We start from the raw sequence: 20,692 nt of genomic DNA, 5'->3' as shown, positions 1-20,692 counted from the left end.
GCGTGGATGGTAGGACCGTACCTTTGCTCCTCTCCCTCGGGGGAGGAACTCTCTACTTAACCCTAACCCTACCCTTACCCTAACCCTAACCCTGTGCTGAATGATGTGAATGTCAAACTGGAAGGATGGAAATGCTTTGGAATGGGTTGAATCGGTTGAAAAATGTACAAATAATAAGTGAAATGTCGGCGCACCTAGATTTAGTGCTGGTGCACCTAAATGAAAGCGTTTAGAGCAGGGGTGTCAAACTTATTTTTGTCGAGGGCCGCATCATAATCATAGTTTCCTTCGGAGGGCCATTATGACTGTCAATATATGATATACAGTATCTTCCGTATAGTATTGACACAAGTTGATGCACAATTTGTCTTTGCGGGCCACATAAAATGATTTGGCGGGCCGTATCTGGCCCCCGGGCCTTGAGTTTGACACCTATGGTTTAGAGTATCCATTGCCAAAAGTTAATCTGGCGCTTTGATGATGTTATTTAGTCACCTTTTCAATTCCACTGCTATGAAGCCATTTACTAACCTTTACATCTGTGTATGTTGTAGAATGGAGCGTTACTCCTGACTCGGTCACCTGGGCACTCAGGTGTGTGAATTGGAAGGAACCCCCTACCTTCAGCTCTACTAGATTAGCCTCCCGCCAAAGGCCAATTTTGCGGTAGTTTAAAAATGCGTATAAGTATGCGTGCAAAGTGGGAAGTACAAATGGCTACTTACTTTACTTAAGTGTTAAACTCCGAATTGGCGCAAGGCGGTTCCCTCCTTGGCGCACCATGCAGATTGGACGCATCTAAAGTGGACCAAATTGATATCCCAATTACAATAATTGTGTTTGACAATGAGTGTGTCCTGTGTCTGTGTACACAACCTTAAAGATGACAAAAAAATAATAACGTTTGGTACCTTAGTACTAAACAGAGGATTTCAATGATTTTGTGTGTGTGTGTGTGTGTGGGGGGGGGGGGGGGAGCTTTGCATGCGTATGCATGTACATTATTGCACATGCATCATGTCTTCACAAGTGTACACAAATACATGTGTGTACATGTGCATTTGTGGGTGCAGGTAACTTAAATTGGTTACTATGCCATCCAGTGACACCCATCTCAGGTAGTTTTGTGACTACCTCCTGAGGAGATGATACCACTGAGTTGGGGTAGACCAGGGCCCTGGCCTCTTCCTACAACTGTGGGCTGGTGTGCACTTCCGCCCCGATGAAAATTCTGGAGCCGGGTTTGGTGTGGAGCAAAAGGCCCCGTTCATCCACACCAAAGTTTAAAAAAAATGTACTAACTGTTGCCCTCTGTGAGTGTGTAGCATATCATGACTGCTACAAATTAACACTGGGCAATGATTCAATATTACTGATTTTACTTGGTCAGTACATATCAGTGCTTACAGTTATAATGTCATCTGGTAAATAATTTTGGAAGCACATTTCATAATGGCGCCTGTGCATTTTTTTTGGGGGCCAACCGAAATCAAAGATTTTGATAAAAGAACACTTTAAAAGTTGTTTTTATCCGTTTATGTGTCGTCTGAAATAAATGAATTACGCATCGTGTTTCTTTCCAGAAATGTCCTTACTCCGTAACGCAAAGTGCATGCATCATGGGTGTGGCACATCCATTTTGTTAGATTGCGGCAGATGCACACGGTAGACGATAGGTGCAAATAGTCATACCCAAAAGCTGTGTGTCTGTGTGTGTGTTCCATCAACACACAGGGCATGTGATGCGTCAGTGCAGTAGTATTGGAGTAGTAGTGCCTGTAGTTTGTGCATGCTGCCTCGGCTTGCTACTTTTCTACTTTCAGCTACCGCCACCGGCTAGCCCTCTGTTTCCGGGGGTGACAAGAGGAGCCGAGTGTATAAGCCTCCTCAGCCGGTACACAGCCTCTCCATTGCCAAGACTTGCACACGCCTCCTCGTAGCCACACACGGTAACTGGCACCTTGGTGGCGTCACAACGGCTGGGAAGGCGGATGAAGGCTGCAGCAGAAAAGGGTCACCAGTCGTCTTGGTCTCCTTGCCACTGGATTCTGACCCCGATCTGTCAAGGACAGTGTGGTGACTGTCTGTCAGTCTCCCCACTTTAAACAAAGTCACGCACAGGCATCTTTTTCAGGGAATCCACCTTACATCCCGGATTAAAGTCCTGTGGCGACCAGTAAGTAGCAACGGGGGCAGGATTGTGAAGCCTGGAAGCCCCTAGTCCGAAGCTGGCACATCAGGCGGTGGATGTTAGATGATTGTTGGGCTCTTGGACCGAGGCAGAAAGAGCTCTTTGGTAGCTGCATCCACGACTGAGCAGCCCTTTTTAGGATCCACTCTGCTCACCCCTGATGGGGAAGGGGCTAGAAAAGGTGCCCTAAACATAGCCTGCCTCAAACCTCCCGACTGGATTACCGCGTTCAGAGGGATCACCAATATGCGGTCGAAAACACAAACATGAATTTTGGAGCATGGAATGTGAGCACTCGAATGGACAGTGTAACCAGTGATAGGCCGGAGAGGAGAACCACCATCATTGCCAGGGAACTGAGAAGATGCCGGATTGACATAGCTGCTCTTTCAGAAACCCAACGGGCAGAGGAAGGTCATCTGAAGGAGGAAAAGGGTGGATACACTTTCTTCTGGAAAGGAAAGGCCGCAGATGAGCCTAGGATCCATGGGGTTGGTTTTGCCATCAAGAACCAACTGATCAGTCACCTCTCTGAACTCCCTGTGAGCGCTTGATGACCCTCCGTCTGGTGCTGGCAAACAACCAGACGGCAACAGTTCTTAGTGCTTATGCACCTACCCTCGTTTCTGATGAGGAAAAAAAATGCCTGTCTGGATGAGGTATTGTCAAAAATCCCCAAGGAGGACAAGATTATTATATTGAGAGATGTCATTGTCATTGTCAGAGCCAGGGATCAGCGCGACGTGAGCATCACAAAAGCCATGATGGATTCAGAGGCCTGCTGGACAGATCACCGCCTGATACGATCCACGATGTCCATCAGACTCAAGAGGAAGAGGAGACTGCAAAAGAAGCTGAGCCGGCAAACACTAAACCTTGAGACCCTGAATAAAACTGCCGCCCTGCAGCTGTCTCAGGCCTCTCTTGGAGAAAGCCCCAATCAGGAATACCCTGAGGACATTGAAGAACACTGGAGCCTGCTCAAGTCTTCCATCCTCGACACCTGCAGTGCCACTCTCGGGTACAAGGCCAGAAAGCATCAGGACTGGTTTGATGAGAACGACACAGAGATAGAACAGCTCATCTCCAAGAAAAGGGAAACATTTCGTGTCTGGCAAAATGACATCACCTGCACAGCAAAGAGACAGGCTCACTCCAGAGCCAAGGCTGACGTCCAGAGCCGGGTGAGACAGATTAAAAACTCCTGGTAGACAGAAAGGGCACTGGAAATCCAGAGTTTGGCAGACTCTGGTGACACCAGGGGCTTTTTCAATGCTACCAAGGCTGTCTACGGTCCAAGCCATCGCGGCCAAAACCCCCTGCGCTCTAAAGACGGGCAGGAGCTGTTGAAGGACAATGAGTCCATAAACAACCGGTGGAGAGAGCACTTTCAGGAACTCCTCAACCGTGACCGCACAACTCAGTCAGATTTCCTCAGTCACATCCCTTAGAGTCCCATCAGGGAAGACATGGGTGAACCTCCCACTTCAGCAGAGGTCCAAGATGCCATCAGGAGCCTGAAGAACAACAAGGCCTCTGAGCCAGATGGGATCCCAGCTGAGGTCCTAAAGGAAGGTGGACCAGAGCTCCAGCTCTACCTCCATTCCCTCTTTCTGAAGGTCTGGGAAACTCCCCTCGGAGCACAGGGATGCTCTGATAGTGACCATTTTCAAGAAAGGGGACAAAGCGGATTGCGGAAACTATATGGGCATCTCGCTCCTTTCAGCAGTTGGCAAAGTACTTGCTCGTGCTCTTGCCAATCGCCTACTGCCACTGTCTGAGGAAGTTCTCCCAGAAGCACAGTGCGGTTTTCGCCCATCTAGAGGCACTGCAGACATGATTTTTACAGCACGCCAACTCCAGGAGAAATGCCGTGACCATAAACAGCCTTTGTTCATGACTTTCATAGACCTGACAAAGGCCTTTGACACGGTGGATCGCCAGGTCCTATGGAGCATCCTTCTGAGGTATGGTTGCCCGGATAAATACGTCAGAATACTGCAATTATTACATGACGGAATGGCAGCCACAGTGCTCAACAACAGCTCCTTGTCTGAAACTTTCACTGGAGAGACAGGGGTCAAACAGGGATGCATCGTTGCACCCACCCTGTTCTCTGTCTTCATTGCCGCCATACTCCACCTCATCGATGAAGAACTACCACACGGAATCCCGATTTGGTACAGAACTGATGGCAGGCTCTTCAACCCTAACAGGTTCAAAGCCAAAACCAAGATCAGAACCACCACGGTCATGGAACTCCAGTATGCAGACGATAATGCCATTGCAGCACACTCTGCAGAAGACCTCCAGGGCATCCTGAACTCCTTTGCTAAGGCATACAGAGCCCTGGGTCTGACCGTGAACATCAAGAAGACCTAGGTGCTACATCAACCCCCACCCAACCAGCCATCTACTACGCCCATCACAAATGTGGATAACATTGCACTTGAATATGTTCACCACTTCCCCTACCTCGGCAGCCTTCTCTCCTCCAAAGCGGACATTGACTCTGAGGTCAAGCATTGCCTGAGCTGTGCCAGTGGAGCGCATGCCAGACTCCGGAAAAGAGTCTTTAAAGACAGAGACCTCCGGGTTGACACCAAGCTCCTGGTTTACAAAGCTGTGGTTCTCCCCACCTTACTTTATGGGGCAGAATCATGGACAACCTACAGCAGGCACCTACTAAGAGCTCTTGAACAACAACACCAGAGAGCCTTGAGGAAAATACTCAGGATCAAATGGGAGGACAGACACACAAACATCGGCGTTCTGGAGGAAGCCAGGATACCGAGCATCACCACCTTAATAATGCAGCACCAACTCCGATGGACAGGACATCTCATCCGCATGGCTGACACCCGCCTCCCCAAACAGATGTTATACTCCCAGCTGAAGAGAGGTCCGCGAGCCCCGGGCGGGCAAAAGAAACGTTTCAAGGACAACCTCAAGTCCAATCTCAAGAAATTCCAAATAACATCTCAGGACTGGGAGCGCATCACCTTGAACAGGAACTGCTGGAGGGCAGCGGTGCAAGAAGGTGCAGCACATCACGAAAAGGAACTCCGCCGTGTCGCAGAAACCAAACCACAACGCCGTAAGGAAAGACAAAAACAGGCTCCAGCACGAACACAACCCACCACGACTTTCCCCTGGCCACAGTGCAGAAAAATATGTGGATCCCGGATCGGCCTCTACGCCCACCTGCGGACCCACAAGTAGATGACCCAGAGAAGAAGACAGTCATACTCGTCCCGAGTGACCGCCGATGATGATGAATTGAAACGCAAAACAAACATGTATTTTTGACTGACTAATTAATTACTAATTACACGTTCACCGACTGATCCGTTGATGCACAGGAAGGCAGTTCACTCATTGACCCGTTCGCGAACGGGAAAGTCAGGATTCGTTCCCTCACTGATCCGCTCTCGCGATGAACTGGAAATGCAAATCACTCACTGATTCGTTCACTCGCAGATTCGTTCTTTGGTGAATGGGAAATGCAATCCCCGGCTCGTTCGTGAACGGGAAGTTACGTCACTGACTCGTAAAGTCCCTCCTCCATCTAACGCTCGCTGGCGCTGCTGATTGGTCTTCACGAGTGAGTGAGTGAGTGAGTGAGTGAGTGAGTGAGTGACAGACAGCATTGCTGCTATGCCATTGCCAGCCGACACACGTTATGCTAACATTGATGTTTTAATTTTGTGTTTGTTGGCTTGTAGTTGATGGTGTTAATATACCAAATGTGTTTGTGTTTGAATACAAGGTTGAAAAAACCCGTTATGCCGACATCTTTTTATTTTGGGGGGCACCATGTCAGGCGCAGAGCAGGGAGAGGACTCGAATGCAGAGAGTTCAATGTCCAAAAAGGCTTTTATTGTCTCCACTGACAGTCGAACAAAAAACGCCTCACTAGGAGGGAAAAAAAGGAAAACCAAGGCGCCTCGAACCGAGGGAGAAAAAGGGGAAATCAAAGCGCCTCGAACCGAGGGAAATACAAAAACAAGGTAGCGATGTAACCAAGTTAACATCGGTGATCAAGTTTGCTCAAACAAGGCTTCTACGTGGAACTCGAGGGTTTCGTGATCGCTAGTGTTCTGACAAGGCAAGACGCACTGGCACTGGATACGGGGAAAGACGCGGGTTATATGGACACAGGAGGGGAACACAGGTGAAGACAGTTGGTCATTGACGCAGGTGCACACACTTGGAATCAGGGCTTCACGTGACCGGACGCACAGGGGAAGGACACACTGACTGGAACGAGAGGAAAATCACACAATAAAACAGGAAGTGATCCGGACGACACATGACAGCATAACATAACCCCCCCCCTAGGGCCGGATCCCAGACGGACCCGGAGCATCGGGGTGAGCCGCATAAAAGTCATCCAATAGCCCGGGATCCAGGATATAGCTACGCGGCACCCATTGCCGCTCCTCTGGCCCGTAACCCTCCCAGTCCACCAGGAATTGCCAGCCTCGGCCCTTCCGGCGCACGTCCAGCAACTTCTTAACTGTGTAGGCAGGCCCACCCCCCACCGTCCGCGGAGGCGGAGGTGCCGCGGGAGCCGGGTTAGGGTTAGGGTTAGGGTTTAGGGGTTAGGGTTAGAGGTTAGGGTTAGGGGTTAGGGCTAGGGTTAGGATTGGATTGTGAAGTCCAACCCCTACCAGGGACGGGGAACTGATGTCCCTCCCTAGCAGAAGAGGACAACGGTTAGGGTTAGGGTTAGGGTTAGGATTGGATTGTGAAGTCCAACCCCTACCAGGGACGGGGAACTGATGTCCCTCCCTAGCAGAAGAGGACAACGGTTAGGGTTAGGGTTTGGGTTAGGGTTAGGGTTAGGGTTTAGGGTTAGGGGTTAGGGTTAGGGTTAGGGGTTAGGGTTAGGTAAAGAGTTCCTCCCCCGAAGGAGAGGAACAAAGGCACGGTCCTACCATCCTGGCCCGCACCCCACAACCAGCTCCAGAGCATCCTGCCCGTTGCGGCCGCACCCGCCATGCTGGTCAGGACTAATTAGGGCTTAATAAAGATCGTTTTTGACCTTGAACACGTGTTTGTGCTTATTGTATGCTTGTTTTTGATTGCACTTTACCTATCCGGTCGCCTTTGTTATATAATTAATAAGTGAGTATTAGGTAAAGAGTTCCTCCCCCGAAGGAGAGGAACAAAGGCACGGTCCTACCATCCTGGCCCGCACCCCACAACCAGCTCCAGAGAATCCTGCCCGTTGCGGCCGCACCCGCCATGCTGGCCAGGACTATTTAGGGCTTAATAAAGATCGTTTTTGACCTTGAACACGTGTTTGTGCTTATTGTATGCTTGTTTTTGATTGCACTTTACCTATCCGGTCGCCTTTGTTATATAATTAACAAGTGAGTCTCGATTTGGCATGTAAGATTGACAGCTGCGCTTGCGTTCAACTAAATATTCGTACCTCGCACCTAATTCATCGACTCCCCTATCTGGGTGGAGCGAAAGCATCTTGCTCTGTGCGGCATCCATGCGCTCTCCTATCTGGGTAGAGCGTGGGTAAATTACTATTTGTTTCCAATTGGTTTTGTACCGGCGTCATTTTGCGCTAAATTTTGTTCATCTGTGTGGCCATCGACAACGTTTCGGCATCTTTTGTGCCTTCTTCAGGTCTGGCACACAGGAATTGCATCTAAATTTAGTTTAGTTTCATCACATGGGGAGCTGCTTCCTCCTCCACGGCCGCATCGAGACTGAGAGCTCCTGCTCCGAACGGTGCTTATATACACTCCTCCAAGTGGGCAGAGCCAGCGATTTGCGCTTGTTTCTTTAGCATAGTAACTTGTTTTCTTGCAGGCACCGATTGGGCGTGGATTTGTGATCTCCGGATTAGGTAAGTATATTTTTGTTTTGGGTAAGTATTTACTTTTAACTGCTTGTTTTGCTTTTTTTTTGTCCCAAATAATGCTTATTTGCAATTGTTTACATTCAAATTTGATAGGTATGCACATTTTTTTGTTTTGGGTGAGTATTGTGATTTTATTTGAAGTAAGTATTTACTTTTAACTGCCTTTTGGTCTCAAATAGTGCTTATTTGCAATTATTGTTCAAATTTGTGTTTACGTTCAAATTTTGACTTGTTTATTTTCAAATTTTAACTTGCAGGTTGACGTTTTTGTCTTATCGGGAAATGGGGTCAGGTTAGGGTTAGGGTTAAGGTTAGGGTTAGGGTTAGGGGTTAGGTTAGGATGGGGGGTAGGTTAGGATTAGGGCTGGGATAGGACCAGTTTAGGGGACAGCACACAGACGTAACAGGAGCTCGATGGAAACCGGAAACGTGGGGGGTGGCGCACTGGAGGTGGCACAGGCGAGTTAGGATTAGGTAAAGAGTTCCTCCCCCGAAGGAGAAGAACAAAGGCACGGTCCTACCATCCTGGCCCGCACCCCACAACCAGCTCCAGAGCATCCTGCCCCTTGCAGCCGCGCCCGCCATGCTGGCCAGGACTAATTAGGGCTTAATAAAGATCGTTTTTGACCTTGAACACGTGTTTGTGCTTATTGTATGTTTGTTTTTGATTGCACTTTACCTATCCGGTCGCCTTTGTTATATAATTAATAAGTGAGTCTCGATTTGGCATGTAAGATTGACAGCTGCGCTTGCGTTCAACTAAATATTCGTACCTCGCACCTAATTCATCGACTCCCCTATCTGGGTGGAGCGAGAGCATCTTGGTCTGTGCGGCATCCATGCGCTCTCCTATCTGGGTAGAGCGTGGGTAAATTACTATTTGTTTCCAATTGGTTTTGTACCGGCGTCATTTTGCGCTAAATTTTGTTCATCTGTGTGGCCATCGACAACGTTTCGGCATCTTTTGTGCCTTCTTCAGGTCTGGCACACAGGAATTGCATCTAAATTTAGTTTAGTTTCATCACATGGGGAGCTGCTTCCTCCTCCACGGCCGCATCGAGACTGAGAGCTCCTGCTCCGAACGGTGCTTATATACACTCCTCCAAGTGGGCGGAGCCAGCGATTTGCGCTTGTTTCTTTAGCATAGTAACTTGTTTTCTTGCAGGCACCGATTGGGTGTGGATTTGTGATCTCCGTAATAGGTAAGTATATTTTTGTTTTGGGTAAGTATTATGGTTTTAATTAAGGTATTTACTTTTAACTGCTTTTTTTGCTTTTTTGTCCCAAATAATGCTTATTTGCAATTGTTTACATTCAAATTTGATAGGTATGCACATTTTTTTGTTTTGGGTGAGTATTGTGGTTTTATTTGAGGTAAGTATTTACTTTTAACTGCTTTTGGTCTCAAATAGTGCTTATTTGCAATTATTGTTCAAATTTGTGTTTACGTTCAAATTTTGACTCGTTTATTTTCAAATTTTAACTTGCAGGTTGACGTTTTTGTCTTATCGGGAAATGGGGTCAGGTTAGGGTTAGGGTTAGGGTTACGGTGGGAGCCCCCCCTCCTAGAGGAGGGAAAGGCAAAAGCACGGTCCATCCATCCGGGATTCCAATCAGCCCCCAGCTCACGGTTCCGGCGGGCAACGCGGTGGCGTCGGCCATAGTGGACCGTCGTCCAACCCTGATCCATGGCTGTGGATCCAGAATTTGCCTTTGTCATATATTTAATAAAGTTATTTTTTTTTAAAATAAAGTTTCTTTTTTGATTTATTCTGGCCAATATGCAATGTGTGCCCTGACAACGTTTCGGCTATCTAAAGCCTTCATCAGGTCTGGCACACATGTATTATATGAAAAACTATTTTTGTTTTGTAAGGTGCAACAATGTGTCTTTCTTGCAGTCCAAATTCGCACTAAAGGCCCTTTGCCTTGCGGATTCCTTTTATACCCTCAGCTCGGTTGAAGTTTTAAATCTTTTTTGTTTTTCAAAATTTCGTTTTAGAAATGTAACGTGTTTTAGCTTATATTTTCATTTTTCAATTAATTTTCATAATTAAACTAGCCTTCATATTAGGTTTGAACAAAATAATTATAATTTGTCAACTTGGAATTGGTATTATAGAAATGTAAACATACTAATTTTGTTTTTTAATGTTTTTTAATTGTTTTTTTTCATGTTTTTTGATGTTTTTTGTTTTTCAAATAGACGTGGTCTAGGATCTCGGATTGCGGTCCAAACTACAGGTAAGTAGTACATAGGTAGGTGGATTATATATTGGGTTTTTGCAAATTTGTAATTATATTATTGAGAACATTTGGTGACTTTTGTTTATATTTTTGTTTTATTCCGTTTTGTCAATTTTTTTCTGCTTTTTTCAGGTGGGCGTGGTCCGGGGACCAGACGCGTGGTTCCAATTGGAGGTAAGTATCCAGGTAGGTATTAGATGTAAGTGGGTCTGAATAAAGTAAAACCAATTTGTCCTAATTATGTTAATTGTCCTACTTGTTGGAAGTTCTGTTCCTGGTGGGACGTAAAAAGGGACTGGGATTGGGGTAAGGGTTGGGGTTAGGGTTGGGGTTGGGGTTAGGGTTAGGTTTAGGGTTGGGGGTAGGGTCAGGATTGCAGTAGGAGCCCCCCTTCCTGTTGGAAGCAGGGGCAAAAGCACGGTCCATCCGTCCGGCACACCTCCCAGCGTCCAGCCCAGGGTTCTGATTGCAGTAGGAGCCCCCCTTCCTGTTGGAAGCAGGGGCAAAAGCACGGTCCATCCGTCCGGCACACCTCCCAGCGTCCAGCCCAGGGTTCTGACGAGCAAAGCGGCGGCGTCGGCCATAGTGGACCGTGGTCCAACCTTGCTACATGGCTGGAATTCGCCTTTGTTATATATGTAATACACTTGTTTTTATCAAACAAAATTGTTTTTAATATGGTTGTTTTTAATGAAGTAGTTTTTAATAAAATTTCTTTTGTTAGATTTTGTTTGGCCAATATATAATGTATGTGTGCCTTGACAACGTTTCGGCCGCTAGGGCCTTCCTCAGGTCTGGCACACAAACAAACAAAAAATAAAATTGATGCTGAAATCTACTGTTTGTAATTGCTGCTGAGTTGTTTTCTCTTTGCTCTCTCTCCACGTGTCTTTTGCGCTGCGCGTCCTTTTATAGTCTCCGTTTGGTTAGAGTTTCTAATTTCAAATTTTAGTTTTTGTTTCTGACTTTTTCTTTTTTGGAAATAAAATTGGTTTTAGCCTCAATGAATGTGTTCCAATTACGATTTGATATTGTGAATTATGATTTTGAATATTTTATTGTTTTGTTTTTTGTTTTGTTTTTTATTTTTGTTTTTTATTTTTTTGTTTCTCATTTTTCTTACTACAGGTATGTGGATTATTCAGGTAAGTTTTTACGTATATATTTTTTTGATTTTTGTCTTTTCTAATTTTTTAGGTGGGCGTGGTCCGGGGACCAGAGGCGTGGTACCAATTTGAGGTAAGTATCCAAGGTAGGTATCTAAGGTAGGTATCTAAGGTAAGTGAGTCCTAATTGATTTTAATAAATTTGTCCTAATTGTGTTAATTGAGCCTGCTTTGAACACTCTGGACTCTGAAACCAGTGATCCCAGCTCAAGTCTCGGATGGACCTCAAACCTTTGGTCACATACGGTCTGTCATGTAACATGGGAGTAGAGATGGTGCAAATGGTAGAATATGGATTGTTCACAGGAATAAATTGGCAGAGCTGAAATTCCAAATTTGTCCAAAAGATGGCGCCAGACCAAAACGTGAGACCAAAAGAGGAGCCAATAAGCTAAACATGGTAAAATAGAAATAAAAGAGTAGCACGGTGTCAGAGTGTGAGTCACGCATGGAAGCACAAATGTGATTTTTATTTTTGATTTCTTTGCTTGGCTAAAAAAGTATTCTGTAACCGCTTCAACCAATATTATTTGTCAATTCGATCAAGAGACCCGTCACTATGAGAATAGTGGCGTGACATAAATTGTTTGGAGAAGCACAAATGTGATTTTTATTTTTGATTTCTTTGCTTGGCTAAAAATGTATTCTGTAACCGCTTTAAGCAATATTATTTGTCAATTCGATCAAGAGACCCGTCACTATGAGAATAGTGGCGTGACATAAATTGTTTAGAAAAGTAGGTCAAGGGTTTGGATTTTTATTTCAGAGTTAATTGAAGCGTAACTTTAAAAAGTTATTTTCATGTAACAGAAAGAGAAGAAAAGGGGAAGTGAAAGGTTTTACCACTAGCTGTGCATTTGGTGGAAAGTACTGCGTGGTCAGGGCGGAAACAGCTGCTGAAGGCCACAGATAACCAAGCGTGGGGAAACTGGCCAGTTCCCTCTATGGGCGTGGGAAAACTGCCCAGTTCCCTCTATAGGCGTGAGAAAGCTGGCCAGTCGCTTCTATAGGCGTGGGAAAACTGGGCAGTCTTACCCTATAGGGAAAGTACAGGAGAAAAGAAAGGGGAGGGGGGGGGGACGGAGAGGTCTATAAAAGGTCCTGCAGGAGCAGCTTCAGGGCTTTTTTCCCCCAAAAGAGCGCTCATACGTGAAGAGGCCCGGAGGAGTTTCAAGATTTTTTTTCCAAAAGTCCCAAAGATCTTTGTGTGAGACGCAGGATCGCTGGACTGAAATTAACTTGGATTTACTCCCAAAAATTGGACTGGACAACTTTATAGGAGAAATAGGTGAAGATGACCGTTTTTATGTATTTTAGCGAGAGGGGGGAATAGTCATCGGGCCGCCGGCTTCCTCGTGGCCAGCCTGTTTCTCTAATTTGGATTTTAGAAGCAAGATCGAACTGATCACTCGACTTTGCTTCCACCAAAAATAGCACGCAGCTGGTATTTACCTCTTCCCTTTTTTATGAACTGTGTTTTGCAATCGAATTGTTCTGGGATTGAATGATTTTATTAACACGGGTATCAGTGAGTGAAGTTGTTCAGTTTCTGGAGTAATTTAGATTTGTAATTCTATTCCATGTTTCTTCAATAAATGTGTTTTGTATATTACTTACTTCGTTGTGCGCGGATTTGTACTGAATATGCAACCGAAGGCTCAGGCCCGCTTCCCCTTTTTGACGGGCCGCGTAAAAAGGAACTCCGAACAAGTTAGAGACTTAAATAACTTCCGTAGTTATCTGAGCCACGAGTGAATTTCGATCCGTTCGAAAGTTGTTTCGTCTGAATAAATTAAAGGAAGTGTTTAAATCAGGGGCGGCTCGGTGGCGCACTGGGTAGCACGTCCGCCTCACAGTTAGGAGGGTGCGGGTTCGATTCCACCTCCGGCCCTCCCTGTGTGGAGTTTGCATGTTCTCCCCGGGCCCGCGTGGGTTTTCTCCGGGCACTCCAGTTTCCTCCCACATTCCAAAAACATGCTTGGTAGGCCGATTGAAGACTCCAAATTGTCCCTAGGTGTGAGTGTGAGTGCGATTGGTTGTCTGTCTCTGTGTGCCCTGCGATTGGCTGGCAACCAGTTCAGGGTGTCCCCCGCCTACTGCCTGATGACGGCTGGGATAGGCTCCAGCACGCCCGCGACCCCCGTGGGGAATAAGCGGTTCAGAAAATGGATGGATGGATGGATGTTTAAATCAGATTATTGGTTTTGTGTAGAACGGAAAGTTATTTAACTATTTGAAAGGCTCAGGCCCGCTTCCCCTTTTTTGACGGGCCGCGTAAAAAGTAACTCCGAGCAAGTTAGAGGATTAAATAACTTTCGTAAATATTTAACGGAAGAGTGGATTTCGTTAAAAGTAAATTCGGTTGAAAATTCATTTTTTTTTTAAATAACATAACGACGACGGTTAAAATAAATCATTGGAGTTGGTGGAGGATAAAAGTATTTTAACTGTCCGTCGGGCGCGGCCCAGTTCCTAAATTTGTCGGGCCGCGTCAAAAGTTAAATGGGACACGATCAGAAAATAGACTTGCCTTCCAAATTAATTATTGGGCAAATCTAAATAGAGCACGACATTTTTATTCGGTTTAAGAAAGTCGCTATTTTTTTTTAAAGCAATCAAGTGGGGTGAAGAACTCCGACGGTTAAGTGCTAGATCTACGTATAGGAAGTTAGAATTAATGATATAAAGTGCATTAATTTTCTTCTTAAATGCTATTATTGTCACACTTTTATTAATTCGATTCTCTTTCGAATGAAAAAGTTGGTCGGTTCGCTGCATGAGCGACCAAGTGGTACGGACCCATATCAACATTTACTTCGGCAAAACTAGTGCTTGGGTGCGCTATACAAACAAATCCCTGAGGTCTTAACAAAGACATCTAAAAAATATCCGTAACAAAATAAGAACTTCAAACACTAGCGGGGAGCCATCAATACGATACGGTCACTTCAAAGTCTTGCCTCGAATTGAGTTACTCGGCTCGAGCTTCGGGTGACTTGAGAGGGATTGGCGTCGTACAGAAATTAGATTGATTCCGGTGGAGTTTGTTAGAGATTTGCTCACTCCAACTTATTTTGCAAGAACCACACGGGAGACAAGCAAGTTCTTTTAGACACCTGCAGGTGGAGAGATCACTCGCTACAGGAATGAAATCTAAAAGTCTCCTTCCTGCAAGGGCATATTTATTAGGAGGAACAGAGTGGGGGTGAGAGTGGACAGGTTTGGTGTACCCCCGGCCTCTGATAAGATCAGAGCAGGGGGTGTTTTACACTGTTGTGGGAAACAGAACAACTTTGATTGCTTCCCCTGCAGCTGGTCAATCAAGCAGAGGAAGCAACCACTTCATCTTACTCTGCATTGTGAGGGCAAGACAAGATTGATTTAATCATTATAGTTTACATTCCAACATAATCCTACGATAAAGATAACCTGGAAAACCCTAACATCTCCCTCCTGTTTTATCATATGATTATGTCACCCCAAACAACAAAGACAAGTAAGAAAAAACATATATATATATGTATAATGAAGAAAGAAGAATAGTAAAAATAAAAACAACAAACAATGATAGCAACACTTTCCAGTGAAGATGAGGCATTACCTCAATACCCCAGATCAAACTTATTGTGTAAGCGAAAAACCTGCTGGCCAGATGTTATTAGCAGGAAAATTCTTACACGGCCCCTGTGCCACAGGCGACCAGAATGCTATCAATAAAAAATAAAAATAAAAACACAGAAACAGTACATCATTGTATCCATCACTTGCGAAGCATTTTCGATGGTTAAATCATCAAGTTTCTGTAAAACATGCCCAACAGAGCAGCATCTACGCAATCCACGTGTCATTATCGTCATCGCATCCGTCATCTCTAAGAAGTTGTATATGAACTTGGGCTACAGTAGAGGACACAAACTTCGACACAGCAGACTTCAAACATGGGATAACGCAGGTCGTAAACGAGCACAACACCACCAGCACAACAAGCACAGGAGACAGCAATTTCAACAGCAGTTGCCACCAGTTGCCAGAGAATAGCCATGAAAAGAAATCAAACTGATGTGGGACCTTGTCTTTAGACATGGCCTGCTGTAAGTTCTTCAGCGAATTCATGGCATCGTTTATGTGGGTGTCATTTTCTCCTGGTATGTATGTGCAACAGGAAGTCCCAATGATGTGGCACACACCACCTTGTGCTGCCGTCAACAAGTCCAGAACCATCCTGTTTTGCAAGACCTTCAGTCTAATAGCCTGAATCTCTCTATTTTGTCCATCGTTGACTTGCAGCGAGAGATTCACAAAGGATTGAAAACGATAGTTCAGTGTCTCGATGAAGAGCGATAGTTTCCCAACCCCAATCTGAGGGAAGAGCGCAAGGACAACTTTGTCTCTGGCAGACCACACTTTATGGTCCTCTGGAACGTTCGCACCCCAGACAGGGTCATGAGGGTCAAAGATTGCAACTGCTCTGCGTCGACGTCCAGATGAGTTGTGTGCTCCTGTCAGCAGATGATGTCGTATCCTGTAGGTGTGGTCTGTCACCCACACTGGTGCACACACTCCTGTCCAGTTGGCGGGCAGCATCGGATAAACCTTGTGACCACAAAGCCACCAGCCATTCTGTATGAAGTATGTTCCGTTCAATGGTGTAGCCATGTTGGTTGGAGAGCCCTCACCACCTGAAATGGCTCTCTTATCTTGACACTCATCGGTGATGTCCAAAGCTCCCATCCAGTTTCCTCCTGGAGGGCAGTCGTCGTTAATGCAGACGTGGGTCTTGTTACCTTGGATGTAACATGTGTAATTCACTCCAGCTGGTCTCTCTGTGTAGGCCACTTGTGGTATTGTCCGTCCTTTAACAGTCACATTGAGATTTGTCCAGAACAGCTGATCACAGGCACCGTCAGCAAGTCCAGGGCGGTAAGGGTCGGCATCTTTGACTGTGACGGCACGGTGCTGATATCCACCTCCTCCCATGGATGCCATACATTTTGCTTCAGTGACATTCATTGCTCTGGCCTCCAAGCGAACTTGCGTGGAGGAAGGGGGGAGTTTCGAACACACATAGCACGCCTCCCGTGTGTGAGCTCTCACAGTGAACCTGACATACCGGTACCAAGTGTTGGTTTCGTATGGGTTTCTGGGGTCCCATGACCAGTCTTCAAAGTTCTCATCATGTGACCATCGTTTACCACGGGCAACATTGTCATTTGGTCTGTTCAGATGAGTCAATAGACCATAGCACGCTCCAACCACAACGCAGCAGAGGATCCATCTGGCATATGGAGCCCCGTTGCTACTAGGATGGCAGAGACACCGGGACATCCCCTCGCCTAGCGGAGTGGGGATCGATGAATTCTTCACCAACATTGAGACGCCTCACCCTAAACGATGGGGCCCCTTTGTAGTCAGCCTTCCCCACCACTCCGAATTAGGGGTCCAGCACTCTCTGCAACTTGCAGTGGCTGTGGTGAATCCAGCTGGGCCGTTGAGAAATTTTTACCGCCGTGGGAGTAGCAAGCAAAACTTGGAACGGTCCCTCCCACCGCGGGCTGGCCCAGTTCTTTCTTTTGATGACCTTGATGTAGACCCAGTCTCCTGGATTGATGGGGTTGTCGACCTGTGAGGAGGAAAGATCAGGCGGCAGTAAATTTGTCTTTGACACAATTTGAGCGTCCTGATCATATAATCTGCCAAGGACTGCTCTTCATCTGTTGTTTGCAACTCTCGTAGTTCTTATCGTTCTTATGTTCCTGTTAGCCTGCAATTGTCCAAATCAAAAATGTTTTCTTTTGACTGTCTTTCTTTTGAACCTCTAAATCTCTCGTGTTGCTAACCTATCTACACCAGAATAAAAAAAATACCACAGTATAACACCAAATGTATTCGAAAATTCATTGTCATAAAGTGTTGTATTATTACTATCTTCCACTATCTGTCCTACTCACTCCCTCCTTTTGAGGCTTGGCAACGCCCATACCTCACACCTTGACAATCTTTTTGGGAGAATGCGTTCTTTACTACATACGATTCCATCATCATTTAATTTGACTTTCTGTCCAAAACGCTTCTCAATTTCCCAGTTCACACATCTTCTACATGTGTTACTGGTTCTCCAGTTTTTTTTTTCTGTAGTTAATTATCAATCCAAAAGCTACGTGTTTCTTTCTAACATTCAACCTGCTCAAAATCACTCTTTCATCAAAGTCGCTCTACTAATTTTCCATAGTAGTCGCCAACGACTTCAACCATTCAACCTGTAATTTCTTTTCATTCAGGCTATCATTCATCAATGTTCATTTGCATCTCACACACAGTCTCCAAAAAGGAGTCTTTCTATCACATTGGTCCCAATTCATCCAAGCTCACCACACAACATTCATATATCATTTTCAACTCAGGTTTCCTGGTAGAACAATCCACCAATTCAAAAAAAATTAACCAAAACAAACAATTGGCAAATTAATCTGAATTTTTTCTTTGTTTTTAAATTTGAAGAACTCAATCTCTCAGATTTAGCTTGCATTTAGAATTTTGTATAATCTTATAACACAACCAATCAATTATTCCTATTAAATGTAGCATTGCAAAATCTTAAATTCACAATTTAGCTTCTTCCAATTCCTGAAAGCATGTTCTGTCATTTTTATTTTCTTCGAATTTCTCATGTGGGCTCGACACTTAACATGCACTAGTGTGGATTAGTTTCTGCTTGCAAACAGATTTCTCTCTTTTTCCTCTCATTTTTATCTTTCAAAATAATTTCTGTTCTGCGGTGCAAATTGGATAGACCACAGTCTAGCAAATTTTTTTTTTATACTAAAACTTTAGCCAATGTTCATCATTTTAACATATACACACACACATGCAGAGCTCTCGCACGCAAAAGGTAGTTCCCAGCACCAATGATTCGTCACAGGCTGGCCATTTCCTGTGGTCGATCATGAGCTGGTCCCTCCCATGCACACGAGGACAGCACATGCTTATTTTATTTATTTATCTTCTAGAAGCAAGTTGCATTTCTTTACCACTTGATTTCTCAACTTCCTTTCTACTCCATACTTTTTCTTCCACTTCGGCATATATTGCATACCATTAAGAAATCTACTCGCCATGTACTTCTCATCTCCGTCAAGAGGTAGAGATTTACCGTTTTTATTTCCCATCTTAATTCTAGTAATTTTAGGTTTTACAATCTCTTTGTCTCAAAAAATATTATTATTATTATTATTACTATTATTACTTATTTATTTCTTTGAGGATCCTCAATGCAGGTTTAAATTGACCTTTCAACAAATTACTAGCCTGTATTATTGCCGTGGATCAATGCTAGAACTGCTATTTAGTCAATTTATCCTACCAGCCACACTCTCAATTACACAAACTCCAGCGCTTTGTATTTTTCTCATGGCTCGGACAAACCAAAGCCGTATCTCATAGCTCGGACAAACCAAAGCCGAATCTCATAGCTCGGACAAACCAAAGCCGAATCTCATAGCTCGGACAAACCAAAGCCGAATCTTATAGCTCGGACAAACCAAAGCCGTATCTCATAGCTCGGACAAACCAAAGCCGTATCTCATAGCTCGGACAAACCAAAGCCGAATCTCACGTGCACCTGTGTTTTTTTTTTTTTTTATACGCGTTTCACAACAACACAATCACACAACTTCAGGCCTTTAACTTACTTGTCCCCTGGTTCGTTGCACTGCCGGGTCCCGTCAATCCACCTCTGTCAGACGAAGGCAGACCTAAGATGCTGGCCCAGCGAAGAATTTCCTTCCCAGGTCTTTCTTTACCAGGTCTGGCTAATGGACGCTGGCCCGTTGACGGTGTACAGCGCGTCGTCCTCCGTCAGCCAGATGATGGGTATGAGGGATCCCGGGTTTCGGCACCAAAACGTTAGAGATTTGCTCACTCCAACTTATTTTGCAAGAACCACACGGGAGACAAGCAAGTTCTTTTAGACACCTGCAGGTGGAGAGATCACTCGCTACAGGAATGAAATCTAAAAGTCTCCTTCCTGCAAGGGCATATTTATTAGGAGGAACAGAGTGGGGGTGAGAGTGGACAGGTTTGGTGTACCCCCGGCCTCTGATAAGATCAGAGCAGGGGGTGTTTTACACTGTTGTGGGAAACAGAACAACTTTGATTGCTTCCCCTGCAGCTGGTCAATCAAGCAGAGGAAGCAACCACTTCATCTTACTCTGCATTGTGAGGGCAAGAAAAGATTGATTTAATCATTATAGTTTACATTCCAACATAATCCTACGATAAAGATAACCTGGAAAACCCTAACAGAGTTAATTTAACTCGGGTGGTTAGATTACGGACGAATCTCCGAACCCGGCTAAAACAAACCCGTTACCGGGAAGCCGGGGGCACCTTAATGCAAGAGGTGCGTTTGACAGGTCATATGCAAAAGTTTCATTCGTATGTAAAATAAATTTCAAGATTTTCCTTTATAAATCATTGGCTGTTCAGATCAGCAATATCAGTTAAACATATCATATAGCGGACAGAGACAAAGATAATTGAAAAGTGAAATGAAGTTCATGGGAGTTACAGATTTGTCAAGAAGAATGGTCCAATATACCTTCAACCAGAATCCACACTCTCATTGGAAGCTTTAGGAAGTATCTCGAGCAGTGGTTCTTAACCTTGTTGGCGGTACCAAACCCCACCAGTTTCATATCAAAGTCAGCTTTATTGTCAATTTCTCCACATGCCAAAGACACACAAAGAAACCGAAATTTCGTTCCCCCCTATCCCACGGTGACAAGACATGGCCCACAACAGACAAACAAGTGAACAAGTATAACAAAAGCGTGCTGAATAAATAATGAATAAATAACAACAAATAAATAAATAAATAAGAGGAGCAAAAAAAAAAAAAAGGAGCAAGTGCGCGTACAGCAGACATTCCAGAAAATAGCGCAACAGTGCCGCGAGTTCAGGGCCCTAACAGCCTGGAGAAAGAAGCTGTTGGCGAGTCTGGTGGTGCGGGAGCGCAGGCAGAACGTCAAACAAAGAGTGAGCCGGGTGACTCACATCTCTCGCAATCGAGGTTGCCTTGCGGGTGAGATGGGAGGTGTAAATGTCCTTCAGGGAGGGGAGCGAAGCACCAATAATCTTACCAGCCGTATTCACTATGTGCTGCAGGACCTTCAAGTTCTGTTCAGTGCAGTTACCACCCCAGATAGC

The sequence above is a fragment of the Syngnathus scovelli genome, unplaced genomic scaffold, assembly GCF_024217435.2.
Source record: "Syngnathus scovelli strain Florida unplaced genomic scaffold, RoL_Ssco_1.2 HiC_scaffold_23, whole genome shotgun sequence".
Classification (NCBI taxonomy): Eukaryota; Metazoa; Chordata; class Actinopteri; order Syngnathiformes; family Syngnathidae; genus Syngnathus; species Syngnathus scovelli.
Note: the sequence above shows the minus strand (reverse complement) of the source record.